The sequence below is a fragment of the Cryptomeria japonica genome, chromosome 6 (assembly GCF_030272615.1).
Source record: "Cryptomeria japonica chromosome 6, Sugi_1.0, whole genome shotgun sequence".
NCBI classification, from domain to species: domain Eukaryota; kingdom Viridiplantae; phylum Streptophyta; class Pinopsida; order Cupressales; family Cupressaceae; genus Cryptomeria; species Cryptomeria japonica.
In genome coordinates, this window is record NC_081410.1 from 95,045,728 (window position 1) to 95,070,217 (window position 24,490).

Below are 24,490 nucleotides of genomic sequence, written 5' to 3' on the forward strand. Positions count from 1 at the left end.
TCCTGATTTGGACATAACTTTGAAAGTTTCGATGTCAGCTTTATGCCCTTAACGAACATGACCTTGTTGTTGGCCTCTCCCAAATAATTATTTGTGAAAATTTGTTAGTTGCATATAAAAGCAACTACCTTTCTCATTTACAGTTCCCTCTAAGAAGATCTCTCTCTCAAGCCCTAGAATTTAAGATAAATCAAGCTAAGAAGTATGGAGGCATTATCAAACATACAATGATCTTCTATCAATTGTCATCTATTTTTTTATGGTTTATCATTATTATCATGGTGTACTAACCTATTGCAATACCTCATGAGAGAAAGTCACCATCACCTTGCATGAGATTCAAGCAATGGCTTAATGCCTAAGGTAATCATTATCATTTTTATTATCTCCATACCTCTGGTCCTAAAGGAGCATATGATTGTTATCATCATCATTATTACCTTTTTAGATGTAGGAACACCAACATAGGGTTTGACTAAAGCAAGCCCCTAGAAAATATAACATTTTTCCCTCTTTGATGTGTACAAGTGTATATCTAAAATATTTTAATCATGACAGCAACACATGCAGATAGAGTAGATGGTGACACTAGAGCTATAAGCTAGTGTATAGAAACTTTTGCCCAAAATTTTGAAGAAAAAAACCCAAATCCCTAATGATTCTATTTTTGGCACTAACTCTAATCAAAATAGCCTTGGGAAACTAGCACCTGACACTTTTTTCCTACCCAATCAACACTATATTTCAGCATCAAGTTCTTTCTATTTGATTTGTAAATTTCCCTTCCTCTTCTATACTTTTTTTTTGTATTTCATGCATTTTGTTAAAATTATTCAATTTAGTCTTATTTAGCCTAGCTTATTGCATACACCCAACCAAATCCTCAACTACTAATAACACAACAAAGATATGAATTCTAAGTCATCTTAGATCTTCCTCCTAGACAATAGCTAAGCCCACTTACATTTCTAGTATTGTATGGGATAAGGATTTGACCTAGGTTAATACTTTGTTAGTCTAGGATAACTTCACCACATAACAATATTATATGTTTGGAATGCTCTTTTATTGTGAGACTACCATTATTTTTTTTAAGTGAATTATAGTAGAAAATACTTTTGAAAAACCTAAAGAAAAAAATACACATATTGTGGTAACCCAACTAGTCACTATGCAATAATATAATTGATACTAATGCTTAACATGTATCTATGCACATATATATTGATAAGAACAAATTGATATAGAAAAACAAGAGCTGCAAGCAGCGAAGTTCCTATCGAGCAATGGCCAGAACTGTACTTGTTTGGTGTGGTGCAGCAGTAGGAAGATCAAAAAGATTTTTATTTTATAAATGCAACTATCAGAATTAATGAGGAAGATGACAAATGTCAGCATATGCAATATCTACTCAATACATATACACAAAATTTGTTTGATAAGAGTTGCACCTGTAGTATGGGCAATTTCCTTTTTTTAATATCAAGAATAGAAGGGACTCTATGCATGTGGATCTTAGCACTTCAATAGTAAAATCATCTTTTGAACTTATAGACATAGCCACAACACCATTGCGAATTTTTGGTGCTCTGTGAGTCGTGTTCTTGATTCAAAACAGAATTTAACCAAAATGTAAGCTAACAAATTTCTTGAAACAAAGAAACCTAAATTTATTTTTTGATTTTAAAGAAAGAGAATATCTTCCAAATGAAAGTCCTTTGTAAGAGGTAATTTTGATGCTTTATTAGAAGAGACCTGAAGAAACATGTTACTTACCATTAACAACACATAAAAAGCATTTTTGTTGTCACTTAGAATGTATGTGTATGCTTAGATCTCAATTGTAAAGTTTTCTATTTCAAGGCCTTACTTATTAATGTATATACAAACAAGTTCAAATGACACAGATTGTATACAAGCATTCAATTAAATCACCCTCAGCTTTCAATTAATTTATGACTGTAAATGCTTATCAAAGTTTCAAAATGAATGATTCAAAATTTTAAATCACAATAAAATAATTTCACACATTAGATCACCACAATAAAAAGATTCAAATTTATACCATAATAAAAATATTTCATAAATTTCATTTTATACCTCGGTTTTCCCACTTCTTGCAACGTTTATTCTATTTTTAAGAACCTTGGCAGCCTGCCTCTGCCAAAATGGGTGCTTCAAGAACATGAAGGGGGATTATTAGTTGCAACTTCTTTTGTAGACATGAATGCAAAATGTGGAAGCATAGACAAAGCACGTGAACTATGCAACTGACAGGTGTTATCCAAATTCCATAGCCTTTGTCAGAATCCTCTTTTGCCTATGCTATTAATCAACCTACTAGAATAAGAAACATCAAGCCTTCATTAAATCTTTGGTAGGATTAGTATGCTACCTGTTCCAAACTTAATGGCATTCCAAATGTCAGGCTCCTTCTCCTCTGACAGGTCAATGAATTTTTCATAGCATCCTCCTTCAATATTAGACACACCATTATTACTCCAACAATGCTCGTCATCTCCTATGAGTTCCCTCTGATGGTCTGTAGAAAGAGTTGTCTTTCCAGTTCCTATATTACAGAACCACTATATTTTAGTAAATTCGGTTACTAGAAGACTTTGATAATACAAAACACTAGACTTTTGTTTATTAAATCATAGAGTACATAGGGAATGAGGTTTTTAAACAAAATATGTACATACTTGACAATCCAAAGAAAAGTGTAACATCTCCTTCCTTGCCCATGTTACATCCAGAGTGCAATGAGAGTATCCCTCTCTTTGGCATGAGGTAGTGCATGACTGAGAAGAGGCCCTTCTTCATCTCCCCATCATATTGAGTGCCAAGGATCACCGTTTCTCTACGTTTCAAGTTGAGATCTATGCTTTTGGATGAGGTCATGTAGTGTGTGTATCGGTTGCATGGGAATTGACCTGCATTGTAGATGGTGAAATCTGGTACACCAAAGTTCCCCAATTCTTCTGGTGTTGGTCGGATACACTTGAATATATCATCTCAGCACAAGTACAACATCAAAATTCTAATTCTTAAAAAATGCAAACTAAAGGCCTTCTTTGCAATCAATTGACCTAGACATGCATTCAATTAGATCAACATGTAAATGGATGATTAGATTAGAACAAAAGATCCAAGATAGTTCAATTTTAGGAGATTATATTTAAGCCACAATAGAGATGGCCATGTAGAATTGTTTTATATATTTATGATTATATGGTGGTAAAATTTAGCTATTCTAGAATGAACTGCATGAAAGCAAAGAATATTTTATATATTCACAACTGTATGGAGGTAAAGTCTAAATAGTTTTTAAATGAATCTTTGAAAGGAGTTGTTTTGGGCAATTTTAAAATCATCTCACTGCATTGGACTCTTACATGTTATGCATGAAGAGGGAATGATAGGCTCTTGCAAAGATAATCCTCACTTTTAACCTGTGCTCTGGATCCCAGTTGAGGAAATGATCATTCACAAACACCTGATTCAAAGAGAAAATAATCACATTTATCCTTAGCATTCATTGCCTAGGAAATCTTCCATGAGGAATCAAATTCCTAGATTGAACTCAATGCATTAATTAGTTAACAATCCCATCCTTGTCCAATGAATTCAGATAATCAACAGTTCTCCCTCTGTTGACCAAAAATGTTTGTTCATCCATCTCAATGTTTGGAGAACCACTAAAAGCATAAGATATTAGATAATATAGTAGAATTGTAATACAAAAATTTCTAAGAGTAGACATGTTATAATGCTCAATATATTCAGTATAATCACTAGAACAGATAATTGAATAGACCGATGAAAAGAAACATAAGATTTTCATCAAAATATGATTTTCAGTAATATGAACTAATAGATCATGCTTCATTTTTTATCATCATATAGATAACAAAATGTTTTGCATTGTATATCATGGTCGACCATCAGCATTAAGAATGATGAGATTTGTTCATTATTTGTTAGATGATTGTAATTGACATTTTCGATTACATTTTGTGAACTGTCATCATGAAAATAAAAGTATATTTTGAATTACATATCAAAATATATCATCAAAATAATGGCTATAAAATTTGTGATTATTATCTTAATAATTTACCATAAAATGTCACCTAAAATATTGATAAACAAATCTGATAGGATTTTACAAAACATTTTGAGTAACATGAGAATTGCACTTCTGATCCATCATAAGGTAATTTTTTTCCACAAAATTTAATCTCCATATAGAATTTTTTTAAAAATTGCAGAAATTTTTATATCAACCTTTGGAATGACAGTCATCATAGAATAAATTTTTATATCAACCTTTGGAATGACATTCATCATAGAATAATAACAATAGCCATTGGATTTGTGTAAAAAAGTTGTTAAACATTTTTTTTCTATCAATAATAATAGATCAAAGTGTGTCATCCAAAACTTTGATAAAAATACAGTTTTTAAAAGAACATTTCTACATAAATATAAAAAAACATCATTTCATGTTTATACCTTCCCCACCATAGACCCTATTCAGATGTCTCTTCCCTCACAACCCTTTTGTCTTTTGGTGATCTGCATGTTTTTGCACCAAACATGGTAGCTTGAGCACCAGTACAAGTGATGAAGGACCATTTCTCATACTTTATAGCCTGCTCATAAAGTTTTATTAAACAACACAAATCCCACACACACAAATTGTCAACAATAACTTATTTAATCCATGATCTTATATCTAAATAAACAATTAATACAAATAAATGGAATTTCACCTGGAGGAGAAATATTATAGAGAACATGGGTGAGCTTTAGAGAACTGTCACTAATGGTGGGTTTGGGAGAAATTAAGGACTTGAGAGGCTGTCCTCTTGCCTTTTTCGTTTCTGGATCTCCATGAATCATTTGGGGCCCCTTTTCCCTCGTCAGGGATGCAAGAGAAGCACTGAATAGCATACGACATAACATAAAACATTTTAACACCTCTACAGAATGTGGAAGCATTGACAGGGCATGTAAACTGTTTGACAGAATGCCTCAATGAAACTGTTGTCTCCAGGAAAGACCGTCACTAAATATGAATAAAAAAACCAAAGGAATTTATGTCTTTTTACCCATGATGTCGAGAGCATCAGAGTCTCTGTACAAGGTTGCAGAGGTTGCCTTCCATCCATTTCCTCCTTCGCCATAATAAGTAGATGCTGAGACCGAATCAATTAACCACACTGATAATATACATTCTCAGTTTCTTACTATGTCTTAGAGGCGCCGCTACCCACTGAAAATGGTGAGTCTCAAAGGAATTTTAATAGATCTAATAACTATAATAGAAAATGTGAAAACATAGATAAGACATGTATTCTGTTTTGCATGCAAGCCACGCATCTTCCCTGCCCTGTAATTTTCAGAAGTGAATACCCCAAGATCTGTTGCCTTTGTTAATCGTGGGTTCTCTCTTATGGGAACCTATGAATAACTCTGAATGCATTTTCCAACCGTGTGCAATATGAATCAGAGATTGCCAAAATACATTTCACAAAAATTTTCGTTAAAAAATGAGCAACTTCTTGATAGCACATAATGGAAAATAAAACTATGCAAAGTTTTCAGGCATGTTGATTGGGTGAAAGGGGAAAGATTAATCATTGTTTACCATTAGATGCCTTCGCTATAGTTTCCTGCAAGCAGGAACTAATAATATGTGATATTACAATACAGTGAAAACAATTTTATGAATAAAAAAATACCCATATAAACCATTTCTTTTTATCCATCCTACTTTTCCTACTACACCTCAATTGTGGTAGGGTGCATAGGCTATAAAGGGTATAGAATATGTAACCTATACCAAACATACCCAACAATCTACCATTTCAATACTTTCATGGATTACATAAATAAAATCAATTAGTAAATTTAGATATTTCAATTGATTTCCTATAACAACAAAACTTATTGATATTAAACAAACTTCATTAATGAATCAACAATTTCACCAAAGCAATATATTTTCTATAACAATAATTTTTATTTTCAATCATGAATTTAAAAAAATAATATTACACCAAAATGTTTTGTCCAATCGTGATAAGTAGATTTGTTTTTTAAAGATTTTGCGCTCTGATTATCATAATCTATTTTTACAATCTTTTGCAAGAAATTAACATTCAAACACAACTTTTCTAATCATATAGATTCATTGCATGTATGTGTGTCTTCCATATGATGAATTCCAAAATGATCTTATTTTCTTCCTTTTTATTGAACTAATCTTTTTTTCTTTTACTTCATAGTTAAAGCTCTTTTTATGCTAGTAGAATTGCTTGAGAGGCATTATGATATGCTTAATAAGTTTATAAGAAAACAATTAGTAAAAAATAAGATTTACTCATTTAAATTTACTTGTACTAGAATATTTTGCATTAGTATCTAACTATATTGAATTAAAATCATTTGATGATGAAGGTTGAACTAGTTTTCAACGAGAACCTTGGAGGCTCAGAAAACCTCATAGAAAGGATAAAAATACGCATAACATTATAATATTTTTTATATATGTATGGAAAAAAATATGAAAGTGTGAAATTATTCTAGCCCTTTATATGTAAGTGAATTTATAACACTAAATAGTGAGACATGACCCATTCATTGGGTCAACCAATTAAGAAGCACCCTCTAATTTATGTTTATTCTATTTATCTTGAGTGGATAGTGTAGACACTTAAAAATGTCTCATTGATCCTATGCTAATTATTCATCTATTTAATTAAGTAATTCTTTAATTATTTGATTAAACTAACTATTTCTTCTAATCATCACCCTTTAGCACTTCTGATTATTCTATTTCTATCAATTCATCATCTAATCAATTAACCATATCTCAAATATTAATTAAATAATTGTGACATTTTCCTTAGTTAAATAATCTTTATTATTTAATTAATTCAATTTCCTATGATTAAATAATTTCATTTAAATTATTTAATTTAATTTTTCCAATCCCCAAATTATAATTTCATTTCATTTTCTCCCAAATTCGAATTTCACTTAATTCCAATTAATTTTATTTCTTCCAAATTAACATTTCACCAAATGTGAATTTCAGTTAATTTCATGTGCATTTCAGCATTCGAAAGTCCCAATTCAAATCCAAATTGAAAATGAAAATCAAATTCAATTTCAAAATCCTACAGCACATGCTAAAATCAGAACTGATTGATTAAATTAGTTATTTAATCAGTTAACTCAATGAACTCATCAATCACCCTTTTTAACTCTCAAATCACCTTTTTCTGACTAATCCATTTATTCAGTCTACTGATCAATCAATCCACTTATCTCTCCAATCAATTCAGTCATTTGATTCATCAACTCAATCAACTGACTAGTCTATTCAGTTCACTAGCCAATCTATCTAGTTGACTCCTCAAGTCAACCCTGCTTACAGATCAATAATAATGAGTTAACGGGTCAATCAATTTCAGTTGTCTATCAATCAACACTTGAGTTCAGATTCTCACCTCCTTTGTATTGAAAATCTATAAATTCAACCTCATTTTCTCAATTCAAGCTAGAATCCAAAAAAGAGAATCATAGTCTTCAAAATTGTTGTCCATCTTATGCAGGAAATCAGGTGCAATACCTGAGAGCCACCTACACCAACAACAATGGAGAAGAAAAATGGAAGCACAAATGGAGAATAGGGAGTTTAATTAGTTTAATTCTTTCACTTCTTTCATTTATTTCATTCCTTTGTGTTTAAAATTAGCTTGATTAGTTAAGGATTTTTGTGATTCTTCATTTTAGCCTAATTAGCTTAGATTTGATGATTTCAAACATGAATGCAGATAGTTTGACAAATTTATTTGTAATTTCTTTTGATTGTTATGGATTAACATTTGAATATGTTGTAGTGTCACAATTGGTATTTATGTTTGTAGACACTTAAATTAATTATTTTAATTAATTTAACTCTCCCACATAATTAATTTATTTAATTATGTCAATCCTTATTCTTCTCAATATTAATTAAATTTAATCTAATTAATGTTGTCACTATAGTCCAATGATTGATTTATTTAATAAATCATTTTTCCATTCTTCTTCTAAGGCAATCAAAATTAATTCTTCCTAATTCCCCCCTTTTTAATTAATTAATTAATCCTTGTGATTCCTACAAATCGCCTTTTTCTAATCCATCATTAGTCTAATTAATTCTTCTATAAACTCTTTTAATCCTACTTAGCATTATTCCTCAATTTTTAATTATCTCTACTCATTCTCTCTCCTAGTCAAATCCTCCCACAAATCCCATTTTCTCTAATCCCACCTAATCTCTCTTCTAATCTCTTCTAATCACTCTTCTAATGGGTTGCTAGTGGCTAATCCCCATGATTAGCCACAAAGTCAACCCCTAGCCCTTCTAGGCTAGATCTCCTTATCCTTTCATCCAACTACCTTCCTTAAATGTTCTTTTCCTATATTCCTCTATGTATCCCTTCACCCAAGGAATTTTTAATTCTTTTTTATTCTTCAAATCCCCATGCTCCCCTTTTGGAGAATTTTAAATCCTCCTTCACATCATCCTAGGAATATTTTATTCCTTTTGTCTTTCCTAGGTGCATTGGGAAGCCTTCCCAATGAACCTTGAGGAGTGTGGAGACAAGAAATGTCTTTATGACATATCTCTTGGATTCCACACTTGTCATATCAGCCTCTCTTGATCCATTTGTGGGCTCCCATGCAATATTGGCCCTCCATCTTGGATCAATCCTAGCCCTTCAGTTCTTCTCCCTTTCTTCTATAAATTGGGGACTCCACCCCTTCATTGATCGTCTCCAAGTTTAGTAAGTTTATGCTCCCATTTTGAGCCCAAAAATCCATCCAAGCAACTAGACTATAAAAAAATTTCCACCCATTCACCACTTAGTCATTTCAACATCCACTTTGCATCTCCATTTCATCTTCAACACATTCATCCCATCATCCCTTTTAATCATCTTTGTGCAAAATTGGAGAGCCACCACATTCAATCAAGGAGCACATCAAATCAAGTTGGGGAAGGGGTGCTACTTCAACCTCATCCCACTCTATTTGAAGGAGAAGGTAAAGATGAAGGTATAACTTGGTTATTTGATTGATTGTGTGTTCTTGTTGCTCTTTAATTGTGTTATTTCCTTCCACCATTTTACCTTGCTTCATTTTGGCATGCCCGGTGGGACCCACGTCCCTAATTTAACATATTTTTTGAAGTTTCTGTGATTTTTTGTGGAAGGTCAAATATTAGTGCGAGTGATACAGTTTTAGCACGAGTGATTCAGGTTGCGTGACCACCTACAAATTTGAATTTTCCTTCAAACAATCTTTATTTCAATGTGAGCATTGTGGGAATAGCATGTCCGCCTACAACCTCACTCCATTCACTTCCCTATTCTTATTTTCACTCATTCTCCTTTCTTCTTTTCTAACTAGTTATTAAAAAATATATAAAAAGGATAAATTCACCTAAAAATAAAAATAAAAATTAGTTAGCCTGTTTTGTTCAGTTTTTTCTTTTGCTAAGATTGTTTTAGCGCAAGAGCTTTGCGAATAGCATGAGCGCCTTAGAGAATCTCCCGCATCTTTTTAAAAAATTGAATTTTTAAATTTGTTGTTGATCGCTAACATTTTTTTGTCTCTAGCGTGCAACCAACTGCAGAACAGCGTGACTGCTGGTTTTACTTTATGTCTGCTAAATTTTTATTTTTGTTTACTGTTTGTCGATTTTTCCACTATCTCTGATTTAGTGCAAGCACGAGCGGTTTGGCGCTAGTGTCTTCAGAACAACATGAGTGTTGTATCTGCATAATTTTGTGTTACTGATCAGATTTTTGAGTTTTGCAGACTTCATCCGAGCGGACCAAGGCCTAACTTAAGACTACTAATCTATTTTCTTTGCAGGACATTGTATAGAAGACAATATTCCCACTAGATTAGTTCTTGTGTGCATTTTTTTTCTAGTTAGATAACACTTGGTTTTGTTTAAAGGAATTAACCACTTGTCTTCCATGTTTTATTTTCATTTTGTTTGCATGCTTTTTACCTTTAGCGGGCCTACCCTCTCGATTTTCCTGGCACACTATCATAGGCATTGGTGAGAGGGGAATGACCCAAGTGAGTACAGCTGAACCCGAGCATTCCAACTCACTATGATCAAATCACCTTTTTAGATGAAAATCTCAGAGGACAGAGCTATATGAGTTTACTCTCATATCAAGCACTTTGTAGGGACATTGAGGTCTAAATCACACTTGCGTGACTACTATTGTGCTTGATACTTTGTTGGGCTATAGGCCTCAATCACGCTTGCGTTACTACAAAGGTTATTCTTCGAACGGAAACCCTTACTAAGAAATCTAGGAATAGAAGCTACCCAGTTCACCTCTGAAAGGTGGATAATCTTTGTGCAAGGAGATAGTAAGTCCCTCAAGAGACTTGTCATATCGTGCCCACATTAGGGTTTGGAGTTTGCTAATACGACATTGAGAATCTATTGCGTGAGACTCAAAGACCGTATTCTGATTAGATATTGGGTGTGTACCTAAGTCAGCAAGCAAAGGTTTTCCTCCTCAACCAAATTCCTAGGATAGCGTGTTGTGCTTGGAGTCTCTATTTGCATCAATGGCTAATGTGTTTTCTATGTCTTCTTGTCAAGAGTAGAATTAGTCTATCCTAGTCATCATTATAGTCCAAGCCTAAGGCAACCTTTGTCACATTATAATCCAATTCAAGCATATTCCAAGTCATAGTCCTTAGTCATCCTTAAGTCATATCCTAGTGATACCCGAATCATGTACAAGTTGTCATCCTAGTCATGTCCTAGTTTTGTCTTATTCATATCTTAGTCAAATTTTGAGTCAACCTTAGTTAAGTCCAAGTCACACTCAAGTCCAAATTTTCCAACAAGTCAAAACTACATTGAAACTTCATCCATCTCATGTATCACACGCCTAAGTTGTATAAACATCCTAAGAAGTCACTTTCGCATCCAATCAAGAAAAAGAATCTCACACAAGCACAACTCATTAGACGTCATTCAAGTTTTGGTATACCAACTGCAAACTCTTGCTCAAACATAGGACCTTTTTGAACCGATATCATGATTATATTCATGGTCATAGCAATGAGTTTGATTCTAGTGATTAACTAAGAGTTCGCACCCTACACCAAGGATCAGGCTTGTCTTTCAATACCAACTATTGTCAAAATCGAGGTGGTCGCATACCTTCATACAATTTTCCATCCGAACCTATCACTTATTGAGTCATTTCCATTCCAAGGATAATCTAATCATCAAGTCCTTCTAGTCATCATTATCGCCTCCTTTGATCTTTCATCACTAACACTTTCTAAGGACTTATCACATCAATCATCCTTAATCAATCATCTTCAATCAAATCAATCCTTAATCAATCATCCTTCAATCAAATCAACCTCACTCTAAGGTTTTATACCTTGTGAAGTTTTATTTAGACCTCATCTTTAATCAATTAATCATTTGGTTTTGGTGCTTAGGAAAGAATCTCTCCCAAGTACCTTTGCCTCATCTTTTGAGTTGATCAAGACTCCTATCCTATGTCTTTGTTTTTCTTAGGATCATTAGTCAATCCTTAGTAGAAGAGAGACTTTGATCATTATCCTAAGGTCTAAATTTTACCCAACTTGGTTGTCACCTTGCTTGTGGTTTCATCAACATCCCCCACCTAAAATCCTCATCAAAGGACTAAGGTCCAATCTTAATCAAACACTTGTCCTAATCCAAGGACCCCATCAATCATTCTATTCAACTTCATCAAATCCAAATCACATAAAAATCCAAAATCCTAGCTAAGTCCTTTCATCAAAACCTTTCTTCCAATAAATTTTCCCAAGATTATTCTTGCATCGTCACAACTCGATCTCAAAAGAAGAAGATGGTTGAACAACAATATGGCATGTCAGACATTAGTGTCCTATATCAAGATCCTATGCAAGGGAAAAGTGTGCAACCCTATATCCAAGATCCACAACCACAAGGGGACCCTAACATGGTTGATCAAGATGACCTCTCCATGGAAGTGTGAACATTCCTAGAAGATTCTTACAATCAAGAAATGATGGATAAATTCATCCGACATAATCCTAGTGGTCTTCTAAAGACTCTTATTGAAAATGGAGCTTGCCTTCACCCTTCGATAGATCCATTCTCAATCAACAACTACAATGAGACTTTGCTCCTACTCACATCATTATGCCTATCATTCAACCCTAATCAATCGCACCTCCGCCTATCATTCAACCCCAATCAATAGTGTGCATGGTATCTATCCTCATAGCTTCCATCCAACCTTCTTCCTTCTTGACATTTATACCCTTTTCCAATCTGATCATGTCTATTCTCCAACATGATTCTATGCTATCTTCTTCTACCCGACCACATGTCTCTATTCCACAATCATCCATTCCTCTCAACAATGCCACTAATTTCATCCATGCTTCACTTCCTCTCGTCACAACAACTTGCGGGTCGCAACCAATCATCACTCAAGTCCCCATTACATCGATCATCACAACTCACATTCTCGCTTATGCATCATATCAATATATTAATGGTGGTGGTATACCTCCCATGGCTCACTAGATACTCAGGGAAAACATAGTCCATCATGTCCAAGATCCGCAACATGATATAATCAAGTAAATTCAAGACATGAAAAACATCATCAAAAACATGAAGGGACTAACAAGAGAAAACCTTATTCGTTTGAGGAATTTTGTCCTTGTGCTTATGATCCTTCGATATCAATTGCACCTTACCCACCAGGGTTTGAGATGCCTAAGTTCACAAAGTATGAGGATCAAGGGGAACCCCGAGACAATGTTCGTGAGTTTCATATCTTATGCCAAGAATTCTCCTATAGTGATTTATATCTTTGTAGGCTCTTCCCTAAGAGTCTCACGGGAGATGCTCTTGCATGGTTCTTGTCCTTGCCCTGAGGTTCTATCACCTCCTTCCCGGACTTAGCAGAAAAGTTTGTGGCCCACTATGCTTATAACATTGTCAATGATGTTTCCATGATGGACCTTTGTAACATGAAACAGAGGCCTAGGGAAAATTTTGCTAACTTCCTACATAGGTGGCAACACCTTATCAAACAATTCTAGTGGGATATGCCAAAACAACACCAAATTGAATTATTTCAAAAAATATAGTGCCTAAACTAGCAAAACCCTTGACATCTTAGTGCATGAAGTATTTCCAAAATTTGACTGATAAGGGCCTAGTCCTTGAACGTGTCTTATTAGAGGAAGGTACCCTAAATAATTATAAAAAATCAAGTCAGAATACTTCTTATCACAATGACAAACCAAAATTTTGGTCTAAAAACAAGAACATAGTCAACAATGGTGTCACTAATGCAAAGTAGGTTCATACTGTGGCTGCTCCTCCAAAGCCCACCACCACTAATCATCAATTCAATACTCATTAAAACAATCAAAATCAATCTCAGAGGCCTCCCAAAAATGTCTCGGTTTAGGGGTGACCAGCCCGGTCTAATAATCAGACTCCAAGAGAGTAAACTCCCCTTATTGAGCCCATTGAGGTTGTGTTCCAAAAGCTTGTCCAGGCAGGTGTGGTCATCTTTCCAATAACTCACCCATTTGATCTAATCAACCCAAACCTAGGTGGTATAATGAGAATGAGTATTTTGATTATCATCGTATCAATGGGCATGATACATGAAAGTGTATGAAACTGAAGAACTACATATAAGAGCTCATTGATAAGGGTGATATTGAGGTAGCAACAGTAAATCTTGGTAACAATAATGACAAACTCAAGATGTACCAGGAACCTTTCCCCAAGCATGACAAAGGCAAGGTCTCATCATCTAATGTTGTGAACTACGATTTTACCAATCATATAACCAACTTTGACTTATTGGTGGGTTGCATTGAACCTGCAGATAACCATGTCAATGTCATCACTATCCAGGGAACTAATCCTCCCCCCTCCCAAAGAAGACCTAGGATCATTGTTCAGGGTGATCATGCCCCTCCTCAACTAGTAAGCAGACATAACCCTTCTAAGATAGTCATTCAAAGCACCACACCTTTCACTTCCCACTCTTAGAATGGCTGCAATGTAACTACACGTCGTGGGAGAGTAACTATCAAAGGATCCCCTCCTCCACTAAACCCTCCCCCCATATCATCCACCTATCGATATGATCTCCTTCACCATCTTGGGAAGACCCACACACATATCCATCCTAGAGCTCCTCAAGACCTCCCCTATCCACAAGGACATTTTGGAACAATCCCTCCTTGAGTCACATGTCCCTGAGAACATCAATGCTTCCCAATTCCAAGCACTCATTGAAAACCTTGCTACCCAACAACACCTTTTTTTCACCTCTAATGACGCTCTTGCTGATGATGATCATAATAAACCATTGCATATTGAAGCCCTTATCCAGAAAGACAAGGTTAAATGCATCTTGACAGATGGTGGATCTGGACTCAATCTTTGTACATATAAGTTAATAAAGAAATTGGGGCTTTCTGAGGACTTGGTTGATACGTCATAATGAATCACAATCAAAGCCTATGGTGATGAAGAAAGGGTTTCCAAAGAAATGATCACTTTGCCTCTTCAAGTGGGCCCTATTACAATTGAGACCCCTTGCCAAATTCTGGATCTTGATCTCCCCTATAACATTCTCCTTGGATGCCCGTGGATTCATCCCCTTCAAGCCATTCCTTCCACTTACCATTAATGCATTGTATTTCACTTCAATGGTAGAGAAATCACTATCAAAGGTGATCCACAACCCTTTCAGTATTGCAAGCTCCTAGAAGGGAAACATCCATACCATTACCCATTCCAACTCCCCCATCTGATGCATCCAAAGCCACCTCCACCTCATCTCAAATAGAGCCCAAAGTCAAGATCCTAGACAATGGTTGTGGAGAATAGAAACTTGAGGATGTCTTGTTAATAGCCAATCTCCCCTTGTCTCCTAAGTCATTTGGAAAGCCCAAAGAAATCAAAAAAGATTAGAAACCTGTTATACAATGTAAGGATACTACCTTCAAGCAATGGGGTCCACTTGATGAGGAAAGCCTTGAGAGAAATTTTTCTTCATGGTTGTACCGTGAAGAAGATGAAGACTGAGAAAAAATACCCAAGAAGATGTATCCAAAAGCATCAGCCATAGTGGAGAAGATGGATTATAAAGGACACATCCTGGGGGTGGAAGAGAAAGGAATCAAAGCACCGATAAATCCCATCTCATACAAGTATAATAGGGGCTTGGGTTATACTCCAGTACCTAATATCACTATCACTGGCACCCCTTCAAGTCCTTCCTTGGATGTCGAAGACTCTAATGAAGAGGAATTCCATGAAATGCCTTTTGAGTACGAAGATGGCATCTTCTTAGACACCCACATCAATGTCATCACCCTTGTAACCCTTTCCACCCCACGTGAGCTACAACTTGTTCATCCCGAGCTTATAGACTTGGACCAACGAGACAAACCCGCTTTAGACATCTGTGTCGATGACAGTTCTCTCATGACTATCTTGACTATGTGCAACTTAGAAGACCACAACAAAGTTCATGGGATTCAATTACATGAAAAATGATACTTAGGTAGTCAGGTCAATGCCCTTAGTCGCAAAAAACATAATAAAAAGGAAAATCATGATTCCCTAGGTGAAAACCTGTCCAAGGCACCTTTGGATGAGGAAAAAGTAAAAACAAAGGGCGTATCCGAAAGTGAAAATCTAGATCAGGCACTTGAGGATGAGGGACTTGACCTCCCTACCATTGTTCCTCCTCAACAAGATAGGTCAACTTTACTGATAGAGGAAACAAACATTATCAATGTGGGCATTGAAGACACCCCAAAGAACGTGCTCATTGCCAAGTCCTTGACGGATCAACAGAGACAAAACTTTATCAATTTTTTCATAGAAACAAAGATCAACTTTACCTAGTCATATGCTCACATGCCAAGCCTAGATCCCAGCTTGGTACTTCACAATCTTGTTGTCCATCCAGATGCGAAACCATTAAAGTAGAAATTATGCAAGATGCATCTACACATTACACTCCTCTTCAAAGCAGAGCCTCAAAATATGTTGGATGTTGGATTCATAAAACCAATAGACTATCCTAAATGGGTATCCAACGTTGTACCTATTGGCAAACCTACTGGGGGCATCCACATTTGCACTGATTTCCGAAATTTGAATAAAGGTTGCCCTAAGGATGATTTCCCACTCCCGAACATAGACATGATTGTACACCTCACAGCAGGACATGAAATGTTATCACTTATGGATGGATTTTATGGATATAATCAAATCAGGATCACAGAGGAAGACCAACACAAAACAACATTCACAACACCATGGGGCACCTTTTGTTATCAAGTCATGCCTTTTGGTCTCAAGAATGCTAGAGCTACATACCAATAAGCAATGACAATAATTTTACATGACCTTTGCATAAAATCATGGAGGATTACGTAGATGATCTTCTAGGAAAATCCAAGATAAGACATGAGTGCATCCCTATCCTAAGGCAAATTTTTGAGAGATTGGAAAAATACAAGCTGCGCCTAAATCCCAAGAAATGTGTCTTTGGCGTCACATCTAGGAAATAAATAGGTTTTATCGTTTCTCGCAAAGGAATGGAGGTTGATCCTACAAAGGTGAAAGTTATCATGGAAAGCCTCCCCCAAAGACTCTCAAATAGTTGTGCAGCCTCCAAGGAAAGCTTCAATCCATCAGGCGCTTCATCTCACAGCTTGCAGACAAATGTCATCCATTTGCACATCTATTATGCAAGGATACCAAATTCAAATGGGACTGCCTATGTCAGAAGGCTTTTGAGAAACTCAAAGAATATCTTACGTCACCTTCGGTTCTTATGCCTCCTATTCCAGGACAACCACTTCTTTTATACATATCAGTTAATGTAGTGGCATTGGGGGCATTGTTGGCACAGACAAATGATCCGGGAAAAGAGCATGCTATATATTATATCAGTCGTGCATTAGTAGGGTATGATCTCAATTATACCCCCATTGAAAGAGAATGCTTAGCACTTATCTTCATCACATAAAAACTTTGACACTACATACTTAACAATAAAACAAAATTGATTGCTAAGATCGACCCTCTCAAGTACCTCTTATCAAAGGCTACTCTCACTGGAAGAACTACTAAATAGTTCATGTTAGTAAGTGAATTTGACATTGAATATGTGGATAGAAAATCAATCAAAGGACAAGTAATAGCATACCAACTAGTTGATGCTCTGCTCCTCGGTGATCACCCAATCCTCACAGAATTTCCAGATGAATTCATAATGACTGTCACTACATCCTCCACATGGCAGTTATACTTTGAAATTTCTTGCACCCAAAATGGATCGGGGGTAGGCATACTATTGATCTCACCCCAAGGAGATTGTATCCCTAAATCATACAAGATAGCCTTTGCATGCACTAATAATATTGTAGAATATGAAGAACTAATCACTGGACTCTGTCTGGCTATCCAATGGAAGTTATTGGAATTACATGTCTATGGAGATTCCCAACTTGTCATTAAACAAGTTAATGATGAATATCAAACAAAAGATGACAAGCTTCTTCCTTATCGCGAGATGGTTGAGGACCTCAAGCCACATTTTAAAACAATCAAATTTGATCAGATTTCACGCACCAACAACAAAGTTGCAGATGCAATGGTGTCTATTGGTTCCCTCTTTTAAATGGTGGCACATAGTCACAAATGTGAGTTTTTGGTCGAGCAACTCTTCATACTGGCATATGACCTACCAGAGTCTGAAATGTTGTGCAAACTCATTGGTCTCGAATCCCCTTGGTATCAGGAGACCTTTGCTTACCTAAGAGATAACACTATTACCCCACACCTCACCAAAACCCAACAACAAACCTTTATCCTTCGATGTACCCACTATACTATCCTTGGAGACACCCTATTCAAAAGGCATTTTGATGGTTCCCTCTTAAGGTGTCTAGACAAACAAGAGGCTGAATAGGCACTACATGAAGTGCACAAAGGTATCTATGGCGCACACTCAAGTGGTCTCACTTTGGCTAAAAACTCTTGCGAACAAGATACTAGCCTACAATGGAAGTAGATTCATATAATTATGTGAAGAAATGTATCCCTTGCTAGAAGCATGGCGAGAAAATCTATGCTCCATCACAATATCTGCAGCCTTTTATCACACCTTAGCCCTTCTCACAGTGGGGGCTTAATCTCATAGGCAAAATCCACCCTGCATCCTCCAATGGTCATAAATTTATCATTACCACCACTGAATACTTCACCAAGTGGGTGGAGGCCATCTCTCTTACCTTCACCACTAGTAAACAGATCTCTAAATTCATCCTGAACTATTTAATCTACCGATATGGAATCCCCAAGGTTATTATCATAGATAATGGTAGACCTTTCAAAAATTAGGATGTTAAAGAGATCTGTATATGGTGAAAATGGACAACAATAATAACAATATTGAAAGGCTAAATGAATCCAACCACAAAACCCTAGCCTAACAATCAACAAAGATCCACCATAACATATGAAGATTACCTAAGACAATGCAAAATAACTCAAAATCACAAAGATTATACCATCACATGTCCAATAGGGTTTTGATCTCCATTCTTCCTATCTCCATTGATCTTGCTTGATATATTTGCTCTCAGATTTTTATATGCACAAGAGCTCAACAAAGAACGGAATGTGGTTGCAAGTAGGATCGTAGTGTAGCCAAGTCTTCAAGATTAGTCATTAGCATGAGTGATTAGGGTTTGACAATGAAGAAAGCATCTTCTTAAATAGAAGACACAATATGAAATGGAGGGATAAGATTGAGAGGTGTAAAAAGAGAGGTCGGCTAGGATTAGAGGGTAGGTAAAAGAAATTCCAAAATAATGAAAGAGGTAGGTAGTGTAGGAATTAAGAGATGAATGACATGTGTCATGTGTAGAAAAAGATAATGAATTAATTAAATAAATAAAGATTTATTTAATTAATAGAAGAAGTAGGATAATTAAATAAATAAAAAATATTTATTTAATTTAGGAAAAGGATAATTTAAATAAATAAATGTATTTATTTAAATGAGAAATAAGGCTAGAAGAGAATAAATGAATTAATTAAATAAATAAAGATTTTTTTAATTAATAGAAGAATTAGGCTTAGATAATTAAATAAATAAAATATTTATTTAATTAGACATGACAATTTTGGGTGTCTACAATTATCATAGATAATGGTAGACCTTTCAAAAATTAGGATGTTAAAGAGATCTGTCAGAAGTTTGATATCCAGCACCACTTCTCCACTCCCTAATACCCACAAGGTAACGATCAAGCTAAGGCCTCTAATAAAACCTTAATCAAAATCCTTAAAAAGACAGTCAATGAAGTTGGTCGTGATTGGCACCTCTAACTCCATCCTGCTCTGTGGGACTAGCGTACCTCCATCTGCACACCCACAAGCACCACTCCATATTCCCTCATCTTTGGATCTAAATTTGTCCTCCCTCTTGAGATCTAAATCCCCTCCCTAAGGGTGTCGTTGTAGAATATCCTCCCCGATGAGGAATATAGAGTTGCCAGACTGCAAGAGCTAGAATTGTTGGATGAAAGGCGCCTCAAGGCCTTAAACCATCTTCAAGTATATCAGAATCACCTACGCTTGACTTACAACAAGAAAGTCAAAACCCAAGAATTTCAAGTTGGTGATCTTGTCCTCATGGAAAATTAGAAAAACCTCCAAGAAAGAGAGAGAGGAAAGCCAAGTTCGAGCCCAATTGGCTTGGACCTTATGTAATCACAACAAAGTATGGATCAAGGGCATATCAGTTGGCTACTCCCGAAGGAGATCCCCTAGATGAGCCTATGACATCATGCACCTGAATAGATTCTATACCTAGTCCTCAGAAGGTCGCCAATTGTCTTTAAGAAATCAAAAAATCAAAAAAATCAAAAAAATCAAGAAAAATAATACAAAAAAAAAAGGACAAAAGAAAAGAAAAATAATAATTCATCCATCAGTGAAAAACACGTTGTGGCACTATGGGCAAGTACCTTGGTGAAAAACTATGCACAGGTGTCAAGGTAAATAATTTCGATCCATCATCTATTAGATCAGACTCAGTCTCCACCGCTCACCCATCATATATCCATATTTGCCTCTGCATCCATCATCTCGTCTGTCACCAGTTCTCCCCTTCATCCCAGCATGAACACCATCCCCTCATCCACTCACCCACACCCAATAGAATGATCACATGCATGATGATGATTCTTTGCCTGAATCATGAATAAGGATCAACCCATTAAATTGAGCTTTTAGCCCATCAAACTGATCGCTATCCCCTCACACTGATCTTTTCCCCGCATTCTAATCTTGTGCCTCCATATGAGCTTCATCAAGTCTTAGTGTTAGTCTTATGTCTGTAGGTTAGTCCTCATGGTTATCTGGTCAATTTCCTAGTCAATATTATCCATCTTATCCTCTGCCCTTGGGATGAATCCTTCCCTTGCCTGCAATTTTAATCTTTAACCTGATCCTACTCTTCGTAAGAGGTGTTAGTTGGTCATGTGTGCGTGACTTGTCTGATTTTTGGGTTTTTATTTTAACTTGCATATTTTTCCCTACGACTACTCCTATCTTCGATTGCCCGGATCATCCATATCCTGGTAGGTTTGTGATGGGTGTATAGTGGGGCATGTTTTCATAGTATGACATGTTTGGGATCTCTCTTGTACAAACCTGCGACCTGGTACTAGTGTTTGTCAACACTTACCTTGTCATGTACAAGGGATATCTATGTTTTTAAAGGTTTCCTTGCATGTACCCACAACTTTGTATTTATGTTTCTCAACAGTTGCATAGTTGTGTGTAGGGAATTCCCGCTTGTCTGCAAGTCAGTCCATGCCTTGGGTTTCTCATGGCATCTTGGTTCCTATAATCAATGATGTGGGTTACCTAGGGAAATATTAAACTAGGTTGGATCTCCACATCTTTTGTGCACAAACCCCTCCCATCATTCCCATCTTTCATTTCCATCGAGTCCTCAATTCTCCCCATCTGGCATTCCCGTGGAGTCCTCAATTCCCCCCCCCCTATTCTTTTATCCTACCTAAGGTCATTCTATTATGATTGGCATATTCTCAAATAAATTTTTCATTATTCATATAGGTGCATTACTCATTAATCTTGTGATTGTTGCATTATTCATTTTTTATCCATCATTTAAGTTGCATCTTAAATTTTGTTATGTTAATCATTTCTTATCCATCATTTATCCATCATTAATCATTTAATTTGCATCTCAAATTTTATTGCATTATTCATCTTTTATCCATCATTTAGGTTATATTTCAAATTTTGTGGCATTATTCATTTTTATTTTGTACGGTGTGCTTATCACCTAGTTTGCATTCCAAATTTTGTTGCATTTCTCATTTTATAGGTTATCCATTATAGTGTACATGCTCATTTCATTATAGATTCTTTTGTATATGCATTATACATTAATCCATTAAAATCACATTATGTATTCTCAAAATCATCAGAAAATACAAAATAACACATCATACAAGTATATATATACATCATAAATCCCAAAACATATGCATCCACATAGACAACCATCCTACATCCATCAAAATGTCAATAATTGTAGTGTCATAAAATTGTGACCCCTGCAATTTTAACCACATTTGGGGTCCTCGCTGGTGCAGGAGCACCTAACACAAAGGCATAAAAAGAGTCTATAAGAGGATAAAAATCAATTCATAAGTATTCAATTACATTTTCATTTGTAATGTCATTTTGAGTCAATATGAATCAATATGTAAGGCTAAAAGAGCCCATTGTAATGAGTTGTCCAAGTTGTCCTAATAAGGTCTTGAATTAGTCATTTGGTAAAATTTGTATAAAATATCCTTGGAGGGATAAAATGGTGACAAAAATACATTATTATTCCATCCTAATATGTTTTGAAGGTTATTTTGAAGGTTTAAAGTCATTTGAGTCAAAAGTTGTAAAAGTTGTAAAATGCAACTTTTCAAAAGTTGTAAAAAGATCAAAATAGGAAGTTGTATGGTCATAAGAGGAAGTTGGGTAGTTGTAAATTCCATGTGAAGATTAAAAGGCTATAAAACCTCTATAATGGTCGTTCATAAGTGGATGTAAAAGTTGGAGAAGGAATTGGAAAGCATTGGAAACATTTTGGTATCATATTTTCATTGTTTTCAATCTCTTGTTTTGTGATCTTGGAAGTTTTTCTCTTGTTTCCAGGCCTGGTACGGCCATGTAAAGCCTGGAAATAAGTGTATTTCTATAATTATAGTGTATTATATTGAATAATGTTTCCATTTCTTTTGGTTTGAGTTTATTTCATTCAGTTTTGAGAAAGTTATGAATGTTTTGGTGAAAACTGTTTGGAACTACCCAAAACCCTGATTCACGGCGACCAGTTTTGGAAAAATCATCATAACTTCGTATTTAACCGTTGGATCTTTCTATAATTTGGAGAAAACTTTTATAACTACCATTTCTAGAATCTGACTGGCGCGATTGTCTGGATGATTTATATTTTAGGATTTATTAATGATTGTTCATGACTGTAATTTCATGACCAGAATAGAGTAAATTTCACAGTTTGGACAAATTCTTGGTTTTCATTTGCAAGAAATGAATAGATGAAGGGTTTAAATCATTCAATTTTAATGCATGATATATGGAGAAGATTTGATAATGGTTATTTGGTTGATGTTTTCATGATGCTCTGCATCACTCGCCTTGGCAACGACATCTCCTTCCTTAACCATGACCTATTTCTGCATTTCTAACCCTTCTCTCTTCCTCCTTCATGTTTTGTGTCTACTTTAGACCCTGTCCAGGCCTTGAAATAGGACAGGATAGGGGCGTGGTGACCCTGTCCACCTAGGACAGTGTGTGGTGCCCCTGTCCCCACCTCTTAGGGTGGTCCTATGTGCGAGCTGCCCAATCTCCTATGCATCTCTTATCTTTGGGGTTTGTTATTCCTCTTTATCGGCCTTTGGTGGTTGAAATTTAATCCTTAAGGAATGTATAAAATGGAATTCAATACCCTCATTCAAGGATGGATGATAGATAGATGGATAACAAGGGATAAGAGATAGAGAGCATAAGGAGAAGATACAAGATTTCAAGGTAATCATCAAGCATTCAAGTCTTCTTCATTCATCCATTGGAGCAACATTACAATATTCATTTGCAAAGTATGTGTGTGTGTTAGGGTTTTGTCATGTCACATGCCATTTCATACAACATTTATTATTACATTCAAGAAGCAAAGCAATCATCATCAACAAGTTGTAGATCTACAAGGTATACATTTCCATTGTTTAATTTCAAGCATTTGCAATTGCTTTCTTTCTAGGTTGATTCCTCAACCGGGGTTTGATTGAGGCAAACCCCTATCCACAACCCCCTTTTCTTCTCTTTTATGTGTGTAGGTTGCAGGTGCGTAGTTGTAATTGCGGGTTTGGGCTTCATTTGCAGAGATGGAAGAACCCTTTTTGTTTCGCAGATTTTGTGGGAGACCATGTACATTCCTGCCACGGTCCCGACGAATTTTTTCCAAATTTGTAAGGCAGATCTGCATCAGTTTAATTAGCTCAGATCCAAAGTTACAACGCAATCCTGAACTGGTAGCACTTCATTTCACTCATTTCCTCTCTCTTTTCCACATAGTCAATAAGTCAACTTTCTCATTTACAAAAGAGGGTAAATCACACATCAACCACTTGCAATCCACTCAGAATTCACATCCTTGTTTCCCAATGTAAAATAGATCCCAAGTAAAAATCATCCTAGTGGCTTCCTTTCTCTCCTAGGTGGGGAGTCACTAGGATCCAATTTTCCACTTTACAGTAATATATCATAAACATATGCATATATCGATAACCATCCTACATCCACCAAAGTGTCAGTAACACATCATAAATATACGCATGCAAAAACATCCATCCTACATCACAAATAGGTCAACACAATACATTCATAATCATCATCAATGAATCACATCATAAAACAATAAATAATATTCATAATAAAGTACATGCATGCATAAGCGCTGCCAAAATCATATATATATGCCTCTCATAAAATGAATATAACAGCCATAGTACAATGGCCACCCCGAAGGGTAAAAAAAAACATGATAACAAATGGAGCTAACTCTCCCCTCCTAACTCTCCAGCACCCTCCTCATCCCCTCCTCCTCCTCTAGATCCCTTTGCTCCCCATGTCTTAGGTAGTCTCATACCCACCAATCTGCCTGTATGTTGGCTCTGTGTCGAATGCTGGTTGTGGGTCCTATGAGAACGTACACTCTCTATGTATGATGCTGATCTC

The 24,490-nt window shown here is 35.7% G+C and overlaps 1 pseudogene; it reads right to left on the minus strand.

Moving 5' to 3' along the window:
- The window catches only part of LOC131039714 (phosphoenolpyruvate carboxykinase (ATP) 1-like), a 34,022-nt pseudogene extending 29,066 nt beyond the window's left edge, over positions 1-4,956 (minus strand).
- Between the last annotated feature and the right edge of the window lie 19,534 nt (positions 4,957-24,490).